General features: G+C 48.3%; 1 long non-coding RNA gene and 1 other non-coding gene across 10 annotated transcripts in view; one reads left to right on the forward strand and one right to left on the reverse strand.

Moving 5' to 3' along the window:
• Positions 1 to 6,612, forward strand: part of LOC103346184 (uncharacterized) — a 31,309-nt gene extending 24,697 nt beyond the window's left edge. The window contains exon 4 of the long non-coding RNA XR_016236650.1: positions 6,475 to 6,612. This is a non-coding gene — a long non-coding RNA (uncharacterized LOC103346184). The remainder of the gene's footprint in view (positions 1 to 6,474) is intronic.
• The window catches only part of LOC100356769 (uncharacterized), a 35,141-nt gene extending 22,789 nt beyond the window's left edge, over positions 1 to 12,352 (reverse strand). For 2 of the 9 annotated variants that reach the window (XR_016236656.1, XR_016236655.1), the window contains exons 1-2: positions 10,446 to 10,758; positions 7,628 to 7,792 (exon numbers count right to left, since the gene is read on the reverse strand). This is a non-coding gene — a transcript (uncharacterized LOC100356769). Of the gene's footprint in view, positions 1 to 6,359; positions 6,704 to 7,627; positions 7,793 to 10,445 lie in introns of those variants that run through there. The other 7 variants (XR_016236653.1, XR_011389378.2, XR_016236654.1 and 4 more) reach the window with 7 other exon arrangements.
• Between the last annotated feature and the right edge of the window lie 9,693 nt (positions 12,353 to 22,045).

Genomic DNA, 22,045 nt, shown 5'->3' on the forward strand with positions numbered 1-22,045 from the left:
CAGGTGTTTTTTGAAGGGACATTTCACTCAGGCCAAAGCACATCTACTAGGTCTACCTCGTTCATGGTGATGCTGATCATCTTACTATCATGTCGACATTCTATCCACTTTTGGAAGTGTGGGGTCTACCTCATGTATTTTGGGACTTTTTGGTTTACATTTTTAAGTGCTATACCCCTGCCTCCCATTTAAAGCTTTATTTATTTGGAAGGCAGTGAGCGAGACAGAGAGAGGGAGATATCTTAATCTACTGGCTCTCTCCCTCAAATGGCTGCAATGGTCAGGGATGGCATAGGCAGGAGCTAGGAGTCTAGAAATGCATCCAGGTCTTCCTTGTGAGCAGCAGGGGCCCAAGTACTTGGGCCATCATCTGCTGCCTTCTCAATTTAGCTGAAAGCTGGATCAGAGGAGCAACTGGAACCTGAGCTGGCACTCTGATGAGGGATGCAGGCAGGAAGTAGTGGCTTGATCTGCTGTGCCACAGGCTAGCCTGTGTTGTATCTTTTTGACAAATCGACCTTTTAAAAAGCCAACATATAACCTGCCTTATGTCTTCTGAAGTTTTCAACATATTTTCTCTGATATTAGTATAGTCACTCAGCTATCTTTAGGTTATTACTTTTTTTTTTTTAAACAGGCAGAGTTAGACAGTGAGAGAGAGAGAGAGAGACAGAGAGAGAGAGAAAAGTCTTCCTTTTTTTTCCATTGGTTTACCCCCCAAATGGCCACTATGGCCGGCATGCTGCGCTGATCCAAAGCCAGGAGCCAGGTGCTTCCTCCTGGTCTCCTATGTGGGTGCAGGGCTCAAGCACTTGGGCCATCCTCCACTGCACTCCCAGGCCACAGCAGAGAGCTGGACAGGAAGAGGAGCTACCAGGACAGAATCCGGCGCCCGGACTGGGACTAGAACCCGGGGTGCCAGTGCCACATGCGGAGGATTAGCCAAGTGAGCCACGGCGCCAGCCAGGTTATTACTTTTTAAAGATGTATTTATTTGAAAGACAGAATTAGATAGAGGCAGAGAGAGAAGTGTTCCATCCGCTGGTTCATTCCCCAAATGGCCACAACGGCCAGGAGCCAGGAGCTTCTTCCGGGTCTCCCACGTGGGTGCAGGAGCCCAAGCACTCAGGCCATCTTCCACTGCTTTCCCAGGCCATAGCAGAGAGCTGGATCAGAAGTGGAGTAGCTGGAACTTGAACCAGCGCCCACATGGGATGCCAGCATTGCAGACTGGGGCTTTAACCCACCGTGCCACAGCACTGGACCCTTGGTTATTATTTGCATAGAATATTTTCACTTTAAACTTACTCACGTTTTTGAATTTGAAGTAAATCCACTGTAGACGGTATATAGTTGGACATCATTTTCTTATCCATTCTGTTAGTATCTGCCTCTGAATGGAAAGTTTAATTCATTTGCATTTAAAGTAGTAACGGAAAAGGAAGGATTTCTACAATTTGCAGAAATTTGCAATTTGTTTTTGGTACAACTTTCACTTTCTTGTTCAATTTCTTTTCTCTCTCTCTCTTTTTTTTTTTTATTTGAAAGGCAGATTTAGAGAGAGTGAGAGTGAGAGTGAGAGAAAGGTCTTCTATCTGCTGGTTCACTCCCCAAATGGCCACAATGGCTGGAACTGAGCCAATCTGAAGCCAGGAGCCAGGAGCTTCTTCTGGGTCTCCCATGTGGGTGCAGGGGCCTAAGCACTTGGGACATCTTCTACTGCTTTTCCAGGTACATTAGCAGGTAGCTGAATCATAAGTGAAGCAGCTGGGACTAGAACTGATGCCCATATGTGATGCCCACCCTGCAGGTGGTGGCTTTACCCACTACTCCACAGTACTCTCCCCTGCTGTCTCCTGTCCAGCTTAGTCTGTGTGTGTGTGTGTATGTGTGTGTGCCATTTCGATTGTCTCTTTACCTATTGTGTGTACACTTTTTAAGTATTTTCTTACTCATTACCATGAATATCCTCAAACAACTGAAGCCAACTTAGCTTTTATACCACACAAAACTCTGCTCCTATTCAGCTGTTACCCTTTGTGTTGTTGTCATGGCAAACTAAATCTTTATATATTGTGGGCTCCAAAACATACGATTTATTGTTTTTTATGCATTTGTCTTTCATATGGGAAATAAAAAGTGGGCTTACAGTAACTTTTTTTTTAAAAAAAAAGATTTATTTTATTTGAAAGTCAGTTACAGAGAGAGGGAGAAGCAGAGGTCTTCTGTTCACGGATTCACTCCCCAGATGGCCTCAACAGCCAGGGCTGGGCCAGGCTGCAGTCAGAAGCTTCATCTGAAGTCCCCACATGAGTGCAGGGGCCCAAACAACCTGGGCCATCTTCCACTACTTCTCCCAGGCCATTAGCAGGTAGCTGGATTAGAAGTGGAGCAGCTTCCTGGGACCCAGGAAGCCAGTATCACAGGCAGTGGTCCTACCTGCTGTGCCACACTGGCTCCCAACACTAAGTTTTTACACTTACCTATGTAGCTGACCTCTGCTGGAGGTCTTTGTTTCTTCATACGGCTTTGCATCTCTGTCTGCTGTTCTTCCATGCCCACCTTTAAGCATCTTGTCAGCACTTCTTGTAGGGAAGGGGTACTGGTAACAAACTTCCAATTTTTGTTCATCTGGGAATGTCCTAATTTCTCATTCTGTAGTTAAAGGTTGCTGGATATAGAATTCTTGTTTGACAGGCTTTTTCCTCTAGTATTTTAAATGTCATCTTACTGCCTTCTGAACTTCATCTTGTCTGATGGAAAATGGCTGTTAATTTTATTGAGGACCCTTGTAGGACATGAGTCCTTTCTCAGTTTTAAAACTGTCAACAATTTTATTGTAACAAGACTCTGTGGATATCTAAATGTATCCTACTCAGACTTTATTGGCTTTCTTGGATATGTAGATTCATGTTTCATTAAGCTTTGGAACTTTTGGGCCATTATTCTTATTTTTAAAATATTTATTTATTTGAAAAAGTGACACAGAGAGGGAGAGACACAGAGATCTTCCACCTTCGAGTTCACTTCCCAAATGACTGCAACAGCCAGGTCGAGGTTAGGCTGAGGCCAGGAGCCTGGAACGCCATCCAGTTTTCCCACATGGGTGGCAAGGGCCCAAGCACTTGGGCTATCTTCTGCTTCATTTTTGGCCCTTAACAAAGTACTTACTTGAGAGCCAGAGTTCCCATCTGTTGGCTCACTCTCTGCATTCCTGGAATGGCTCGGGAACTTGGGAGTGAAATCCAGGTCTCCCACACGTGTGGCAGGAACTCAGTCACTTGAAGCCACCATCACTGCTGCCCAGGGTCTGCCCTAGCAGAGGGCTCGCACCAGGAGCCAGAGTGGGCATCCAGCCCAGACAACTCGGAAGTGGGACATGCGAGTCTGAAGCCACCATCACTGCTGCCCAGGGTCTGCCCTAGCAGAGGGCTCGCACCAGGAGCCAGAGTGGGCATCCAGCCCAGACAACTCGGAAGTGGGACATGCGAGTCTGAAGCCACCATCACTGCTGCCCAGGGTCTGCCCTAGCAGAGGGCTCGCACCAGGAGCCAGAGTGGGCATCCAGCCCAGACAACTCGGAAGTGGGACATGCGAGTCTGGGTTGGCATCTTAATCACAGGCCCCATTATTTTTCATGTTTTTTGTTGTTGTTGTTTGTTTGTTTGTTTTGTACCACAGTCTCTATTCTTTCCCTGTTTGGATTCAGAAAATACCCAAGTTGATCTGCCTAAAGGTGTTCCCCAGGTCTGTTAAATTCTATCCACTATTCTTAGATCTTTGTTCTATTTGTTCCTGAGACCTGCTAAGTTCAACTATCTCATCTTAAATTTGCTGATTCCTCTGTCTGCTAAAATCTACTGTGGAAACTTTTCATGTCATTTTATTTTACTTTTTAGTTCCACAGTTTCTATTTAGTTCCTTCAAAAATTTATTTGGGGGCTGACATTGTGGCACAGTGGGTTGGGCCTCCATTTGGAATGCTGGCATCCCATCTGAGCAACGGTTCAAGTCCTGCCTGCTCAGCTTCTGATCCAGCTCCCTGCTGATGCACCTGGGAAGGCAGTGAAAGACGGCCCCAGTGCTTGGACCCCTGCCACTCACGTGTGAGACCGGATGGAATTTCAGGTTCCTGGCTGTTGTGCCATTTAGGGAGTAAACCATCAGATGGAAGCTCTTCTTCCTCTCTTTCTAACTCTGTCTTTCAAATATATAAATATTTTTTTAAAAAAATTTGTTTTCAGGGCTGGCACTGTGGTATAGCAGGTAAAGCTGCCACCTGGAACACTGGCATTTCATATGGGCGCTGGTTCGTGTCCCGGCTGCTCCACTTCTGATCCAACTCCCTACTAATGAACTGGGAAAAGTAGAAGATGGTTCAAATGTTTCCACCCCTGCCACCCTGGCTCCTGACGTCTGTCTGGCCCAGTCCTGGCCATTGTGACCATCTGAGCAGTAAATGCAGCAGATGGAATATCTCTCTGTCTCACCCTCTCTCTCTGTAACTCTGCCTTCCAAATAATAAATATTTTAAAAAACTGTTCATTTTAAAGGCAGAGAATCAAATTTTTCACCTGCTTATTCACTCCCCCAAATGCCTAAATGCAGTACCTTTTATGTATGTCTATCGCTTTTGCAGATACAGTTGGAAAATTGAGCAGATGACTGCAGCCTTCAAAGATTAAGAAAAGGAAACCCTATAGGAGGAGGAAACTCTTATTTCCAGTTACCATATGATATTCAAGTGTCCAGTTTTTAACAACAACAAAAACAAAATCTAGAAAATATGGCCCAGAAAAGGGGGCTAGGGAGGCAGAGAAGTATTAGCAACCAGGAAGATGAACAAGTTGATAATAGCAATAAAGAGATAACAAATTATAAAAAGGAACCAAGATTGGTTCCTGACCAGCACAATAAAGCAAATACCACAATAAACTCAGTCAAATCCATCTTTTGGTTCCCCAATGCAATAAAAGGTACACTTATAACCTTAATTTAAAAATGCTTTATTGTTAAAAATGCTAGTGACCCTCTATGCCTTGAGCAAGCCACAGTCTTTATTGGTGGAGGGTTCTGCCTAATGCTAAAGGCTGCTGACCGACCAGGGTGGTCGTCACTAAAGGCTATTAGGCGAGAATGAAGTTCGCCGCACAGACTGACTCTCTCTCACAACAGGTTCTCTGCTGCATGAGACGTTCTTTTCCCACAGAACTTCTTTCACAATTGGAGTCAATCTTCTCAAACCCTGCCACTGCTTTCACAAGCTAATTCCTTTTATGTTATTTCAGTAATGCTCAAAGCAGCTTCACTAGAAGTAGGTTCCATCTCAAGAAATTACTTTCTTTGCCTATCCTTAGGAAGCAATTTCTCATCCTGCCCTAACAAGGGAGCCAACCTGTCCTTGGAAGCTGGGTGCTCTCATGTGGATGTGGTTTGCACCCTGAGCCTTGGTCCTTAGGGTGCTCGTACCTTTTAAAAGTGGGGTTCAGGGAGAGATCCTTAGTTCCTTGTGGAGTGTGGCTCTCAGAAGAGATGAAGATATTTCTCACATGATTCTGGTTAGTTCTCCCAAGAATTAGCTGTTATAAAATCCTGAGCCTGACCTGAATCCCTGTTTGGCTCCATTTCAAGATCTGATCATGTATCTCCACATGCGCTCTGCCCTGATGTGATACAAAAAGGGGCTCTCATCAAAGTGTGCACACACTGTTTGGACTTCTAGCATCTAAAACTGTGACCTAATGAAATCTTTTTTTTTTTTTTTAACACAAAGGTTAAGATGTCACTTGGGATGCCTGCATCCCAGAGCAGAGTGCCTAGGTTCACGTTCTGACTCTGTTCCCAATTTCAGTTTCCTGTTAATGCAGACCCTGGCAGGCAGCAGGTAATGGCTCAAATAGTTGGGTCCCTTTCAACCCATGTGGGAGACCCAGGTTGACTTCTAGGCTCCTGGACTCAGCCTGGCCCAGCCCTGGCTGTTGTGGGCATCTGGGGCACGAACTAACAGATGAAAGGTATCTTTCAAATAAAACAAAACAAAAAAAATTTTTTTTTCTTTTAAAGTTACCTAGCCTCAGGGATTTTGTTATAGTGACAGAAAACAAATCCAATGTGTAACCGGTGGCCCCACAATGTTTTTGTGTCTACCTACTTTTCTGCTCTAAGTTCTGAGTTAGACAAAGAAGATATAAGCATCCTGCACCAATCCTTCAGGTAGCCCTGACCAGGTAAGAACACACACACATTCTGAGTAAGATCTGATCTGCTCCTCTGCAACCAGGGAACACAGGCTGTTTGCTTCACGAATACCACTGAGACAGATGGACGCTAGGAAGTAGGCAAGCAAAAACACCACAAACTTTTCCTATCACCTTTAGGTTGTATTTTTCTTGATTCAACGCTTTCTTGGTTGCTGTAAACTTCTGATAATCATTTCCAACGGTTGACTCGGAGTTTCTGCTTGGTTTCTTGGAGGTTTATGTGGAAGCACAGATGCCTGGAGCTGCCTACTCCATCAACTTGCTCCACAGTGGTCTTTAAAACAAGAGTTATCATCAGCCTTTGTTCCTGAGCAAATGTGGTGGATTCTCCGATCATTCTCTGCTCAAGATACTCACAAGGGCCCCTGGCCATCTGTTTAACACCTGCCTCCGCTCATGCTGGTCACATCTGTTTCTCAGGTCCACTTCTGGGTGCTCTCTTTCTTTTTAAAAAATATTTATTCATTTGTTTGAAAGGCAGAGTTAAAAGACAGATGGGGCGGGGTGAGAGGGGGTGAGAGAGGGAGAGAGAGGGGAAGGGAGAGAAAGAGAAATGATCTTCCATCTGCTGGTTCACTCCCCAAAGGGCTGCAACAGCTGGAACTGGGCCAGCTGAAGCCAACTCCACATGGTCAGGGCCCAGGCACTCAGGCCATCCTCTGCTGCTCTCCCAGGCACAAAAGCCGGGAGATAAATGGGAAGTGGAGCAGCCAGGACTTGAACCAGCACTCATGTGCGATGCTGGCATCACAGCCTACACAACAAGCTGGCCCCCTATTTTTGGGTCCTTTCTCGTGTTTCTTACTCTCTGCCTGCCCTCCACTTCCACTTCTCCATTTAGAATCTGTTCTGTTCAGCACACACATGACTGCCTTGAACCATCTCTGCCCACAAACAGTCGGACTAGGGTGTCCTCTTGTAAAACAGCCACTGCCTGATTCAAGCGAGGGAAGCTAACATCAAGTAACCACTGCTGAAAGATCCAAACAGGAGAGTTGGTGAGGAGTCTTTTCAACGGATTGTCTAGAAGGGTTCTGAGCAGAATGCCCATGTGAACACAGCTGGAAGGGACCAGGTCAAGGTCTGGACTAAAGCAGAGTCCTGAGAGCAGGGTGCTGCCACCAACTCGGCAGCTTTGCAGCTTTGTGGGACAAAGCAAAGGACCCTAGTGGTCATCACGTAACAGCTCTCTGTGTCTAGCAGGGAAGTTGCAGTGTCCTGCTCAGCCACAGGGCCAGGCCAAGAGCAGCCCCTTGAGTCCATGAAGCAGGCCCCCACCTCCCTACCCTCAGGATGATACAGATGTCTCAGGGTAGGCACAGGATAACATGGACATCATTTTCCCAGAGGGGAACCATTCCCAGTACCTGGCTGCCGATGGGAAGGGTGAACGGCTGTCAGCTCAGCACTGCTGCAGAAAGGGCCATAGACAGCAGGAGCGTCTGGCACACAGGCCTGGGGGGTGGTCCTGGAGCAGAGGTCTTCATCACTGCCTCCTTGGGGCAAACTCTGAAGCTGGGTGTGGCTGGGCCCTGGAGACCAGCAAGGATATGGGTAAGCATACAGAGGAGTTAGCTCCAAGGACCCATCTCCCCGTCAGGCACCTCCCCAGCCAGAAGCTGGCGAGAACCTGGTATTGCCAGGTCTCGGGGGTTAATGCTGCATTCCCTGATCCTGGACCCAAGGAGAGGGAAAGTCAGCCTTGGAGACAGAGGCTCCTGAGTCCCAGCTGCAGCACAGAGAGGCAAGATGCTGACCCCAAGGCAGAGTGAGCTCATGGTGTCCAGCAAGCATCGCCCTGAAGGGCCCAGCCCCTAGAGCCTGCACCCTGCTGTGGGCTACCACTCTCACTCCTCATTCCTGACACAGGGCCCTGAAGCTGGTCACAGACCCACCCTCTGCAGGGAAACAACTCCAAAGGTCGAGCAACCCAGGTAGCCTGTGCTGTAGAAACACACATGGTCATCATGTGCTCATTCTTGCCCATCTCCCTCATCAATTCTGTCTGAACTGCATCCTCTTGGGATGTCCTTCTATGGTACCAGCTTCTCTCTCCAAGCCTCTCATCTCCCTCTCCTTTTTGAGGCCCCAGTATTTGTTTCTGCACCTACACCAACTTCCTTGATGATTCCGTCCAGTCTGGAGGCATTAGTATTCCTTATTCTGTAAAGAGCCCCAAGTCTGGGCTCATTTCCGCTCACCACTCTGAGCAGGAGATGGAGGCACAGACGGGCTCCCTGTGAGGACTGATGGATTCTCCCCGTCCTGCCCAGAGGCCCACTGGGGTATGGGGCTTGACTCTCAGCCCTCTCTCATGCTGCATGGGCCACCAGGTACTGCTGACTCTTCACTTTCATGGGTAAAGACAAGGCAGGAAATGCTTGGAAAAAGCAACAGTAGAAAAAGCCTGACTACCTGTGGTCTAGCTTCCCCTCTTGAACACGTTCCCTGAATACCCACTGTAAAGTCTGTTCTAGGGAGAAGCACAGGACACAGCACTGACTACTGGCCTCACGGAGCTCACGGGGGAGACAGAGCACACCAAATACGTTACTGAATTTGGGCAAGTGCTCTAAGCAGAGGCAGCAGAAGACTGGGGTGCAGGTGGGGCTATTTCAACTAGGGCAATCACTGAGAAAGGGGGGCGGCATCCAGCGGGGTGGGGGTAGGTGCTGCGTGCAGTCTGTGACACGGAGGCTCTGCTGCAGAGGCCTCTTAGGGCTGCACGTGCGGGCGGCACTCAGAGGGTGCCACCTCCGGGCGAGGAGCGGCATGCAGATCCAGGGGCTCTCCTGTTCCTTTCTGCCTTGCCTGGGAGGGAGGCTCCGAGGCGGCAGCAGCGTTGTCTGCTGCAGGCAGAGTGTGGTCGTGGGTATGCGGGGAGGGGCTGCGGTGTGGTTGCTCGGAAGGGTGAGAGGAAGCCGAGAGCCAAGGTGATGGTGAGCATCACCCGCGGGTTTCCCGGAGAAGAAAGAGGGGCTGCAGGGCGAGACCACGAGGACCCTACGTGTTCTGGGTGACAGGCACAGAGTAGAGACCAAGCTCTTGGGAGAAGGGCAGGAAGTAAGGATAGCACGTAAAGGGCTGGTCCCTGGGGATGGTGGCCTTGGCCGCCTGACAAACCCTACAGATTAGTCCGTGCACACATGTGTACTTGACTTTGTTACAAACTGAACCAAACGATGCTTCTTTACACAATGTTTTTCTCACCTCACTTTATGAGGGATCCTGCTCGCGAGAACAGACAATCTGTGGAAGACGGAACATCCCACCACTACAGGTCTCATCGCAAGCCTAGAAACCTGTGGATACGCCAGCTACGCAAGAGCGACTTCGCAGAAGACATGATTATGGTCATGGATTACCCTGGTGGCCTGGTTTGATCACAGGAGCCCTGCCGGGCCGAGAAGCATCTGAAAGGAAGACCCCCCCCCCCCCCCCCCCAGTGCACAGGCACAAGAACCTCTCAAGGGCCGCTAGGGCTGGCGATAACCCAGGAAATGGGTTCTGCCAACTGCTGAGGAAAGCCGACTCTCCCAGCTAACGGATCAGCCCGAGGCGGCGGAGACTAACAGCTGAAGCCCTGGCCATCCGCCCCCACGACAGAAACCCACAGGCAGGGCCGCGGCCAGTCCCCTGGCTTCCACTCCCGCGGGGGAGGAGGCGGCCGTGTTCCTTGCCTCCAGAGCTCCTGCGCCATCCTGCCGGGAAGCCACCACTATTGGGCCCCGGGCAGGGCACCGATTGGGAGCGAAACCCTCACCCCTCCCCGAGCTCTGCGCATCTGGCGTCACACTGACGTCACACCGAAATCCTGCAGCCGCTTCCTCCAGCCCGATCTGCCCCCATCGCCTCACGAGCTCCCGTGACGGCCCTGCCAGGCAGGGACGCCGCCGGCCTCCGGGCCCCAAGTCCCGACTCGGCCCACCACGGCACACCCCTTAGGAGGGCTGCCCCCCGAGACACCTCCCCGGAGGCCGCCCTCCGCAGAATCGGCTCCCCACGGAGGCCCGCCAGCCGCGGCCCCGCCCGCCCGGCGCTCGCACAACTCCTAGCACAGCAGCCCCACCTCCGCCTGAGGTCGGCACCTGGCCGCCCGCTCCGTGGAGCCCGAGGACCCCACCGGTCCCCCCGCCGCGGGCATCAGGGGCACCCAGAGGCGCAGTCCGAAGCGTGGACCCTCACCTGCACTCAGGGTCGCGCAGCGAGAAAGCGGATCTGCGGAGCGACTGACCCCCGCACGTCCCGCCCCACTTCCGGCCGTGGCCCCGCCCCGTCGGAGCAGCGCAGTCGCTCTAGGTGGCGGGAGGACTGGGCGACTCGATGGTTCTGGCACTCGGCTCCCGGAGCCTGGGAAGGTCAAGTGAACTCTTAGAAATTCGCAGAATTGGGAGATTGCCGCTTGATAAAGACGTGAGAACACACATGGTAGAAGTGAGTCAGTCAAAAATGTTTTCTTGTCATCATTCTCTGAACAATGCACTATACCAACTATTTAGACTGCATTTATGTATTTTTAAAAAGATTTATATATTTCCTTGAAAGGCAGAGAGAGTCTTCCATCCTCTGGTTCACTCCTTAAATGGCCACAACAGCTGGAGCTGAGCCGATCCGAAGCCAGGAGCTTCTTCTGGGTCTCCCACGTGGGTGCAAGGGCCCAAGGGCTTGGGCCATAGCAGAGAGCCCGTGGTGGAGCAGCCAGAACTCAAACTGGTGCCCATGTGGGATGTCTGCACCACAGGCGTAGCTTTACCCACTATGCCACTGCACCAGCCCCTGCATTTATATTGTAGTAAGTATCATCAGGAATCTAAAGATGACAACATATGCTGGAGGATGAGTGAAGGTTATGAGCAAACACTATGTCATTTTATGCAAGCACTGGGGGATGCTGGTATCCTGAGTGAAGGCATCCACCTTTACATCACTGGAGTCACTTTGGATGTAACTGATTAATCCAAACCAAGATGGTCTGCTGGGCTTGCCTTGCTGGCCTGAACACTGTAATGCCTTTTATCTTAACTCCTGGAATGTTACTGTTTTTTGAGAAAATTCAGGAGTACTTAGGTTAGCTGTGGGTCCCCTTTGGCTTAAAATATAACCTCTTATTACCATAAGGGTGTAGGACTCCATTGTCTCACTGGTGCCAGAGACCACTCTTACATCCGTAAATCCCCCCAATAAGCTGCACTTTATGTAATCTTGAATTGATCCTCTTTCTTTAGTCTTTTTGCCTCTCCCATCTTTGGTGGCTTGTTCTCCCACCTGGGTTTTTCCAGAACACTGAGGAGCCAGAAGCAATTCCAGCAGTCATGGAGGGACAGCCACACAATGGAATACTGTTCAGCTGCAGGAAGAAGGAAATCCTACCACTGTGGCCACATGGACAAACCTGGAGGGCGTGAAGTTAAGCGAAATAAGCCAGGCACCGAAAGATAAATACCATGTGATCTCACTTATATGTGGAATCTAAAAAAAAATCAAACTCCCTGAAGCAGCAAATAGATTGGTGGATGCCAGGGATTGGTGGTAGAAGACTCAGAGGGTGTTTCAGGCAAGGAGGCAGGGATCAGAAAAAGCTGGGGGAATGACTTTCCCCCCGGGTTGCCTCTAATTCTCTTCCCACTGCCAGTTGCTGGAAATTGCTGTTGGAGTGATTAGAGAGGGCATAACTTGGACTCGAACCCTAGCAGTCTCATTCTGGAGCCCAAGTGTATGCACTTACAGTACAGGAAGTTACAGATTTGTGTTCGGCTGTTGGTCATTCTCTGCTCAGCTTTAACCCATCAAATCTATTGCCTTTTTTTTTTTTTAACAAAGTTATGGAGCTTGCATTGTGGCACAAAGGGTTCACACCAATAGGGATGCTGGCATCCTATATTAGAGTGCTGGTTTGAGTCCTGGCTGCTCCACTTCTGAACCACTTTTCTACTGAGGTGCCTGGGAAGACAGTGGATGATGGCCCAAGTATTTGGGCCCCTGTTACCCACCTGAGAGGTCCAGATGGAACTCCTGGCTCCTGGCTTCAGCCTAGCCTAGCCTTGGCTGTTGTGGCCATATGGGGAGTGAACCAGCTGATGGAAGAACAGAAAATCTTGCTTACTCTTGCTCTCTGCCTTTTAATACATAAATAAATTTTTATTTATTTTTTTATTTATTTTATTTTTTTATTTTATTTTTTGACAGGCAGAGTGGACAGTGAGAGAGAGAGACAGAGAGAAAGGTCTTCCTTTTGCCGTTGGTTCACCCTCCAATGGCCGCCGCGGCCGGCGCGCTGCGGCCGGCGCACTGCGCTGATCCGATGGCAGGAGCCAGAAGCCAGGTGCTTTTCCTGGTCTCCCATGGGGTGCAGGGCCCAAGCACCTGGGCCATCCTCCACTGCACTCCCTGGCCACAGCAGAGAGCTGGCCTGGAAGAGGGGCAACCGGGACAGAATCCGGCACCCCGACCGGGACTAGAACCTGGTGTGCCGGCGCCGCTAGGCGGAGGATTAGCCTAGCGAGCCACGGCGCCGGCCATAATACATAAATAAATTTTAAAAAAGAAATAAAAGTATTTGCAATCTCCTAGTCATACCTCTTCCTGATTATATTAACCACTTAACACCCCACCACCAATAATTTATAAACAAGGTACACAATTTCCTTCCATTTTTAAAAAACAATTTACACTTTTTAAAAATTATTTATCTGAAAGGCAGAGTGACAAAGAGAGGAGAAAGATCTTCCATTCTCTGGTTTACTCCCCAAACATCTATAACAACTGGGGCTGGGCCATGCCAAAGCCAGGAGCCAGGGACTCCATCCAGGTCTCCCATCTGGGTGGCAGGAACCCAAGTACTTGAGCAATTATCTGGTGCCTCTCAGGAGGCACATCTGCTGGAGGCCAGCTCCAGTTGCTCAGATACTAGACACAGGTGTCCCAAGCAGCAGTGTAGCCCTCTGCCTCAGTGCCTGCCTTGCTGATGGCTTCTTCTTGCAAACAGAACTTCCAGTCGTATATTCTCCCCAGGCTCATTCAGTAAGTGTCCACAAGTAGCAGGTTCTTTCAGCTTATCTAAAACTGTCCTTATTTCTCTTTTGATGATAGTTTAGCCTGCATAGAATCGTAGGTTGTTATTTTCCCAGAATCTTCTGGCTTCTACAATTTCTGATGACAATTTTACTGACTTTCTTCTTTAATTGCTTTTTTTTTTTATTTTTTGACAGGCAGAGTGGACAGTGAGAGAGAGAGACAGAGAGAAAGGTCTTCCTTTGCTGTTGGTTCACCCTCCAATGGCCGCCGTGGCCGGCGCACTGCACTGATCCGATGGCAGGAGCCAGGTACTTATCCTGGTCTCCCATGGGTTGCAGGGCCCAAGCACTTGGGCCATCCTCCACTGCACTCCCGGGCCACAGCAGAGAGCTGGCCTGGAAGAGGGGCAACCGGGACAGAATCCGGCGCCCCGACCGGGACTAGAACCCGGTGTGCCGGCGCCGCAAGGCGGAGGATTAGCCTAGTGTCTAATTGCTTTTAAGAACTTATTCTTTGATTCTGTTTTTCTGCACTTTCAAGGCAGAAAAACACTTTTTCTTGCTTGTAATTTGACATAATTTTAAAATTTATTTTATTTAATTTATTTTGAGAGACACACACATACACACACACACACACACACACACGAGAGAGAGAGAGGCTCCCATCTGCTAGGTCACTCCTCAAATGCCTATAATAGCCGGGCCATGGGGAACCAGGAACTCAGGTGTGGTGAGGTTGGTGTCTACACAAGGCAGGATCAGTGTGGCAGGGCAGGGCAGGGTGCTAGATACTGGGAATAAAGATGAGGCACCCACATCAGAGGTCAGGACCAGCACAGTCTCAGACTTCAGGGCCGTGCTGCCCTGGACATGAGAGGAACAAGGTCTTGCTTCTTTCTCTGGAGCAGGGCTTCAAGTTCCAAACCTGATGTGAGCTCTAGGCTGGAGCAGAGGGAAGAGCCTTGGAACCCACATTCACCAAGAACTGAGGGGACCTGGAGCTAGGGGCACAAGGGTGAGGGTGAGTCCCCCCTCTATTTTAAAAAGATTTATTTATTTATTTGAATGTCAAAGCTACAGAGGAGAGACAGAGGCAGAAAGAGGGAGAGAGAGAGAGAGAGCGAGCAAGCAAGAGAGAGCGCGCGCGAGCTCTTCCATCTGCTGGTTTACTCCCCAAATGGCTGCAATAGTTGGGGCTGGATTAGACCAAAGCCAGGGTTCAGGAGCTTCTTCCGGGTCTCCCACTGGAATACAGGGGCCCAAGGACTTGGGCCAGCCTCCACTGCTTTCCCAAGCGCATTAACAGGGAGCTGTATCAGAAGTGGAGCAGCCGGGACTTGAACAGGTGATCATATGGGGTGCCAGTGCTGCAGGTGACAGCTTTACTTGCTACGCCACGGTGCCAGCCCCTCCCCCGCTCTCTTTTGGTTCTGTCCGCAGGTGGTGCTGCCTCACTAGGCCTCTCTTTGTAAGCAGCAAGTTAAAGTTCTTATTGTCCCTTTGCTTTGTGTCCTTCCTTCTCCATTTTCTGTCTTTGATCTTGTCTTGCTGTTAATGGCCCCTATTAGCTGCATAAATGGGTTGATATATTTTTTTAATTTTTATTTTATTTGTTTGACAGGTAGAGTTACAGACAGTGAGAGGGAGAAACAGACAGAAAGGTCTTCCGTCTGCTGTTTCATTCCCCAAACAGAGGTGAAGGCTGGAGCTGGGCCAATCCGAAGCCAGGAGCCAGGAACTTCCTCCAGGTCTGCCACACAGGTGCAGAGGCCCAAGGACTTGGGCCATCTTCTACTGCTTTCCCAGGCCATAGCAGAGAGCTGGATCAGAAGAGGAGCGGCCGGGACTCAAACCGGTGCCCATAAGGGATGCCAGCGCCTCAGGTAGAGGATTAATCTCCTGTGCCACAGTGCCAGCCCCAATATTTTCTTTACTGTAGAAATATGCTCTTTCTGGAGCTGGCATTGTGGCATAATGGGCTAAGCTGCTGCCTGAAGTGCTGGCATCCATATGGGTGCCAGTTCTATTCCCAGATGCTCCAATTCTGTTACCGGTGAAATGGCAGGGTTCTTGTCTTCGCGCAAGAAAGAATTCAGGTGTGAGACAGAGAGTAGCGGAAAGTAAAATAGCAAGGTTTATTAGGGAAGGGACATCCGTAAGAACAGATGGGCACCTCTCCAGATACAACCTGAGAGAGAGTGCCCAGTCACTCGGACTGGGGGAGAGTGGGGTTCCGTGGTTGAGTGGGGAGTACGCCTGGGCAGGGCAGGCGGGCGGCACAGCAATGAGGCAGAGGGCTGAGCATGCAGTCTGGTTGAGGCCGGGGGTTTTTAAGGGGATAGGTCTTGCCTCCCCACTTCTGCTCCTCTTGAAACAAAGGACTTCTTGGATGTAAATAGAAAAACTCCTATCTGAGTTTTCCCCTGAAGCTATCAGACGGGGAAGCCTGACTGGCACTGCCCTGGTTAGAGGAAGGATGGGCAGGATATTGAAGTGCAGATACTGAGCTGTACCTGGAAGGGGCAGAAGGGGCGGGGACCCCCAGCTGGCAGGTTATCAGGTAGGAGGGGCAGGGCAGCATGCAGATACTGGGCTGCCCCTGAAACGTTATCGGGATTACTTTGAGATGCATATCCTGGCAAATGTCTCCTGCAGAACAGTAGTAACCTCCCTTCTGAAAGAGAAAAGAGCAGAAGTGAGGCAGCGATTCGGGTCTCTAGCCTGACTTCCCGGGCTTTCAGATTTAACTGGTGTTTGACCAGTGCTTACTGCATAGCCTGACTCAGAGGAGAAGTTGTGGCAGACGTCTCTGCCATCCTTTGGCTTCCGGTATTTACCGTGTAGCCAGTGGGTTATGGGCCTGGGTTTCCGGGTTTAACTAGTCTTACTGTGGAACCCATAAGTTTAGGTTTTGGGCTTCCGGGTTTTCCCCGTGTAGCCTGTGGACATTAGAGCTTTCTTGGGCTCCTGGAACCCAGTGCTCTAGCATCTGCCGCATAACCATCTCTTGTCGTGTCTAAGTCTCTTCTGGAACACTTTCTCCCTTTTGGCTAGACCTCCCGTTTGATCCACATTTGAACCAGCAATACATTTGAACTAGCAATGCCTGGTTGTTCAGTGTTAGCTGGACGGAGACTTGTCAGTCCCTCTTTAAAGGATCTGGCTTCTGAGCCAGAGACTGGAGCAGCTAGAAAGAAACACGTTTATGACTGAAGTTTAGCATCATTTCACATCTTGGCACCACTTTTAATCTAAACAGCCTGATTGGTTATTATCTCTGCAAGATGAGGGATACATCTTTTGAATCTCCAGGGGCCCCCTGGAGATGTCAAAAGTCCAGAGAATTTAGAACTTTGATTTTCAGAAAGTCTGCTAAAGGTGCCAAGAGAACTTAGAGTATCGGGGCAAAATAGAATTCCTTAACATCCTGAAATGATAGCCATTCATTTAATCAGGGCGATTAAAACACTTTTAGACCAGATTTAATTATAATGATATTTAACATAACTTTTTAAGACTTAATGCTTTTCATCAATCTGAACTTAACAGAGACAGTAGAGTACACAATAGATTATTTTGGCAGAACATGAATTCTATGTCTCTTGTTGTCGAATAAACCAGAAATAAAAACCTTGAACATAGGAGTTAGCACACGAAATCATCACATAACTCAGCACTATTTAACAGAGTCAAAAAAAGCTTACAGGACCTAACTCTAGAAATGGCAGAGTAACCAATTAAGCAGACACTGTTAAAAGAGATGTTACAGTTTTTACAAGAGCAGATTTTAAGATTTACGATTTAGACCATTTCCAGATATTTACGAACATATTAATACACATTTTTAAAAAAAACCCATTGTTGTAACAGAAGATCAGACTTCAGCTTTAGGTCTGTGATTTTGGCATTAAGACTTAACTTATAGAAAACTTTAAAATATTTAAAAATACTTAAAAACTTTAAAATATTTAAAAAATATTTTAAAATCATAAACTTTTTGTGACTTGCTCACACCGTCTGAAACTTACACCCATAGTTACTAGTCCCGGCTGCTCCTCTTCCTGTCCAGCTCTCTGCTGTGGCCCCGGAAGGCAGTGGAGGATGGCCCAAGTGCTAGGGCTCCTGACCCGTGTGGGAGACCAGGAGGAAGTGTTACCGGAGAAATTGCAGGGTTCTTGTCTTTGTGCAAGAAAGAATTCAGGCGTGAGACAGAGTAGTGGGAGGTAAAATAGCAAGGTTTATTAGGGAAGGGCACCCCTCCAGACAGAGCCTGAGAGACTGGGGGCAGGGGGAGTGAGGTTACATGATTGAGTAGAGAGATTACACCTGACCAGGCCAGGCGGGCAGCTCAGCAGAGAGGCAGAGGGCTGAGCGCACAGTCCGGTTGAGGCCGGGAGTTTTTAAGGAGATGGGTCTCCTGTCTTCACACATCTCCTCCCGAAACAAAGGATTTTATGGCTGTAAATACTAAGAAGCTCCTATCTGAGCTTTTCCTTGAAGGTATCAGACAGGAGGAAGGCTAGCTGGCGCCATCCTGGGTTCAGAGGAAGGGTGAGCAGGACCCCTAGAGAATGGGGATCCGGAGCAGGGTGTTTGAAATGCAGATACTGGGCTGCATCTGGGAGATTGTGGAAGATTTGTCAGGCAGAAGGGGCAGGGATCTCCCCCTGGCAGGTTATCAGGTAGAAGGGGGCAGGGCAGGATGGGAAAGCTGGGCTGCCCCTGAAGCATTATCAGGATGTAGATGCATATGCTGGATGTAGAAGTCTTCTTTGTCACACACACATAAGCTCATACCTAACTTCCTGCCTAACAGAAGCACCTGGCTCCTGGCTTTGGATCGGCGCAGCACTGGCTGTAGCGGCCTTTTGGGGGGTGAACCAATGGAAGGAAGACCTTTCTCTCTATCTCTCTCTCTCACTGTCTAACTCTGTCAAATAAGTTAAAAAAATACACATAATACATTTTCCATGTTTTACTTAGCACTGATGCCTAGATGACTTAAGACACTGAGTTATTAATGACCACCACACCATTATCTGAATTAAAAGTCAAAATTACATTTCCATGCTCTTAAGTAACTAATAAGAATAACACCCCCCAGACAGCAAACATGGACACTAGTGCATGTTTACAACTTTGAAAAGATCTTCATCTTTAAAAGAAACAAGTTTAGGGGCCGGCGCTGTGGCCCAGCAGGTTAATGCCCTGGGCTGAAGAGCTGGCATCCTATATGGGCGGCGGTTCAAGACCTGGTTGCTCCTCTTCCAATCCAGCTCTCTGCTATGGCCTGGGAAAGCAGTAGAAGACCTCTCTCTCTCTCTCTCTCTCTCTCTCTGCCTCTCCTCTCTCTGTGTAACTCTGACTTTCAAATACATAAAGAAATCTTTAAAAAAAAAATCCAGTTCTCTAAAAAAGAAACAAGTTTAAAGCATATCAAAGACATGTAAAACTGAGCAAGTGATCCAAGCAAACTGAAGGACATTTGCATTCACCCAATTTTCTGAACCAATCTGTATTGGTTTACTTTAATTAACAACATAAAGGCTTGTATACATAGAATTTACTCTCATTTTTATAAGACCACTCTAGCTGGAAAGCAAGAAAATGAATACAACATAGGTCTTACATCATTTACAACATTTTAATGCATTTTACATAATTTGAATTGACTTAAAAAGCTGTTACTTTATCAAATTTAGAGTCTTCTCCTTTGAGAATTCCAGGGATCCTACTGGAAGCCTCAAAATTGGAAGACTCAGTTTAGGGCTTAAACTATCAGAGAGTCAAACTATTTAGCCAAAAATTAGTATGTTTAACCTTGAAAGGAACGGCCGAGAGCCAAGAGCCGCCATAAAAAAATGGCCTTAATAAAACAGTCCTGAGAAATGGGGAGTAAACTAAGTTCACAGAGAAAGCAGATAGCTACTACCCAGAGATAAGGGCTACTACCCAGAGATAAGGGCGACAGAACATCCTGGTATGCACCTAAGCCCCCTCCCCTGTGCTTGTTCAAGCTTAACAAAGAAACCCCGAGGCACGTAGGGCACGTAGCCACCCCTTTCTGCTCTTCAAGGATCCCCTCCCCATATCCAAGCTTAGACACGTAGGGCACGTAGCCACCCCTTTCTGCTCTTCAAGGACCCCCTCCCCTTGTCCAAGCTTAGACACGTAGGGCACGTAGCCCCCGTTTCTCCTCCTCCTCGACGACCTCCTCCCCTTGTAGTTGCCCAATAAACTCACGCCACCCTATGGTATGTTAATTTTGCGGTTTTGCCCCTTAAAAGCTGTGTGAGATAGCTGTTCGGGGCTCCTCTCTCTTGCTCGCTGCTTGTGGCAGCAGAGGGCCCATTTGCGCAAATGAAATAAAATTACCTCCTGCCTTTTGCATCGTCTGGTCTGGAGTCTGTGTTTCTGGGGTCGTCACAAAAGGACACCACTTTTGGGGTCCTACAACCTGAGCATTTTAACTAGTGTTAAGGTAATTACTCAAGCATTAAAAACAGGCAAATAATGTAAACAACTTCGCCTTGCAGTTTTCCCAATCAAGACTCAGTACTGGCAATAGAAAAACACAAAACCTTCAAGACATGTGCAAACTCTCATCAGATAAGTTAGCTACAGCAGCACAGAAAAGAGCTGATCATCAGTGTATGAGCCCATTGCTTAGGTTTTCATTAACTGCAAAGAGAAAGACACATCAGGTTGGAAAGGGTTAATGGATTAAGGTTCTAGCTCCCTTAGGTAAGGCCAGTAGTAGCCAGAGGCATTTCCCCTCCCCCCTCCTAGTGAGGAGGGGTATTGAATTGGAAATAGAGAGGAAAAAAAAGCAGCCCCCCCCCCCCAGCACTCTCACCAGAGATGTCTGGCCGTGCCTATGTGGGTGCAGCAGGCCACGTTGACTAGAATAGTGTGCAGAGAAAGGCCATGGTGCCCCCTTTACAGGGAAGACGGTGCACGCCAGGGCCTAGCAGGACTGGCCGTGGGATTGGGTAGGCGCTCTGTTTCACCAAGAGTGCTGGGAACCTCATATAGCAAATCCTTTTTAACACAACAGAAGTTCGCATTTGCCTAGTCTAATTAAAATGGCCACGAAGCTGAGATCTTAATCTATTCAACTCGAATATTTCAACCAAAGCCAGATCCAATCAGGGCTACTACAATCAGTCAATTAAAAACAGATAGTTATCTTTAGCTCCTTTCCAGATTCAGTCCTCAGGCATTCAAAGCTTAGCAACAGTAACAGCACACAAAAACTTTCAGACGCACCAGAGCTACCATAAGCTGCAAAGACATTTATCGGGTTGGAAGGGTTATTGGATCAAGACTTTTCCCTTGTGGAATTTCCCTCTCCCTTCCTCGAGGCAAGCGCTATAGAAACAGATATGAGGAGCACAAGGAGAGGGGGAGGGAGACCGGGAGGAAGTGGGAAAGCGACAGAGGACATGTTGTGTGTTACTGCCCTCATCTCCCCCCAGAAATCTCTGGCCAACTACTTCTCCTAATCACCCTCCCATTTCTTACAGTCCCTCTGGAGTTTCGGCTGTAGCTAAGCCATGGCCGGGGGGGGGGGGGGACTCTGTGTTCTTGGAGAGCTGTGGGGTGCCGGACACTCAACAGTCACTTCCACAGATCCGGTCCCGCTTGAGGGAAGGAATACGGACCTTCAATGTCTTCTTAAAATCCCTTCGTGGTTGCCAAAATGTTACCGGTAAAATGCAGGGTTCTTGTTTTCCTGCAAGAAAGAATTCAGGCATGAGACAGAGAGTAGTGGGAGGCAAAATAGCAAGGTTTATTAGGGAAGGGACATCCGTAAGAACGGATGGGCACCTCTCCAGACAGGACCTGAGAGAGAGTGCCCAGTCACTCAGACTGGGGGAAAGATCGAGGTTACATGGTTGAGTGGAAAGAGTACACCTGGGCAGGCCAGGTGGGCAGCTCAGCATAAAGGCAGAGGGCTGAGTGCGCAGTCTGGTTGAGGCCAGGGGTTTTTAAGGGGATGGGTCTTGCTTTCCCACCTCTGCTCCTCTTGGAACAAAGGACTTCTTGGATGTAAATACTAAAAACTCCTATCTGAGCTTTCCCCTGAAGTTATCAGATGGGTTGCCCCAGTTAGAGGAAGGATGGTTATTGGGTAGAAGATACTGGGTTGCCCCTGAAACATTATCGGGATGACCTTGAGATGCAGATGCTGGACCCAAATGTCTACTTAGGCCTTTGTCACACACACATAAGCTCATACCTGACTTCCTATCTAACAGAAGTGACTCAGTTTAGATAGGTGTTCATGGCACTAGTTCTTAAGGTGCAGTTACGTATTTTGTTTGACTATTTGCTTTTCTTTCATCTTTATCACTCATTTCAACTTTAAGAAAAGTGATTGTAATCTTGTACTTTCAAGTGTGTGGAGCCAGGTTGGGGTTTTCTTGTTTGGGCTTCTTCAAAAATGTTTTTCTATCATGAAGAATATGGTAACTTCAACTTCAAAAAATATTTTTTTACCATCAGATAATGAAGACAGGAGATAAACTTTAGGAGTACAAACAAAAGTTGGTTTAGGCATGTGAGATTTGTATGTGGATTCAAACTGATGAAGTCCTGTAAAAAGTCAACACAAGTGAAAGGGTTTTTTTCTGAAAGATTATTTGGATAAAACAAACAAGAAAACCAGTTAATTGGGAAGATAATAGGAATCGACTCAGGTTGATGGGAGACTCGATGTGTAGATTCTGCTCTTTTTTAGATCTTTCTTTCTTTTTTTCTTTCCTT

Source organism: Oryctolagus cuniculus, chromosome 6 (assembly GCF_051225735.1).
Source record: "Oryctolagus cuniculus isolate XC-2025 breed Fujian yellow rabbit chromosome 6, ASM5122573v1, whole genome shotgun sequence".
In the NCBI taxonomy this organism is placed as follows: Eukaryota; Metazoa; Chordata; class Mammalia; order Lagomorpha; family Leporidae; genus Oryctolagus; species Oryctolagus cuniculus.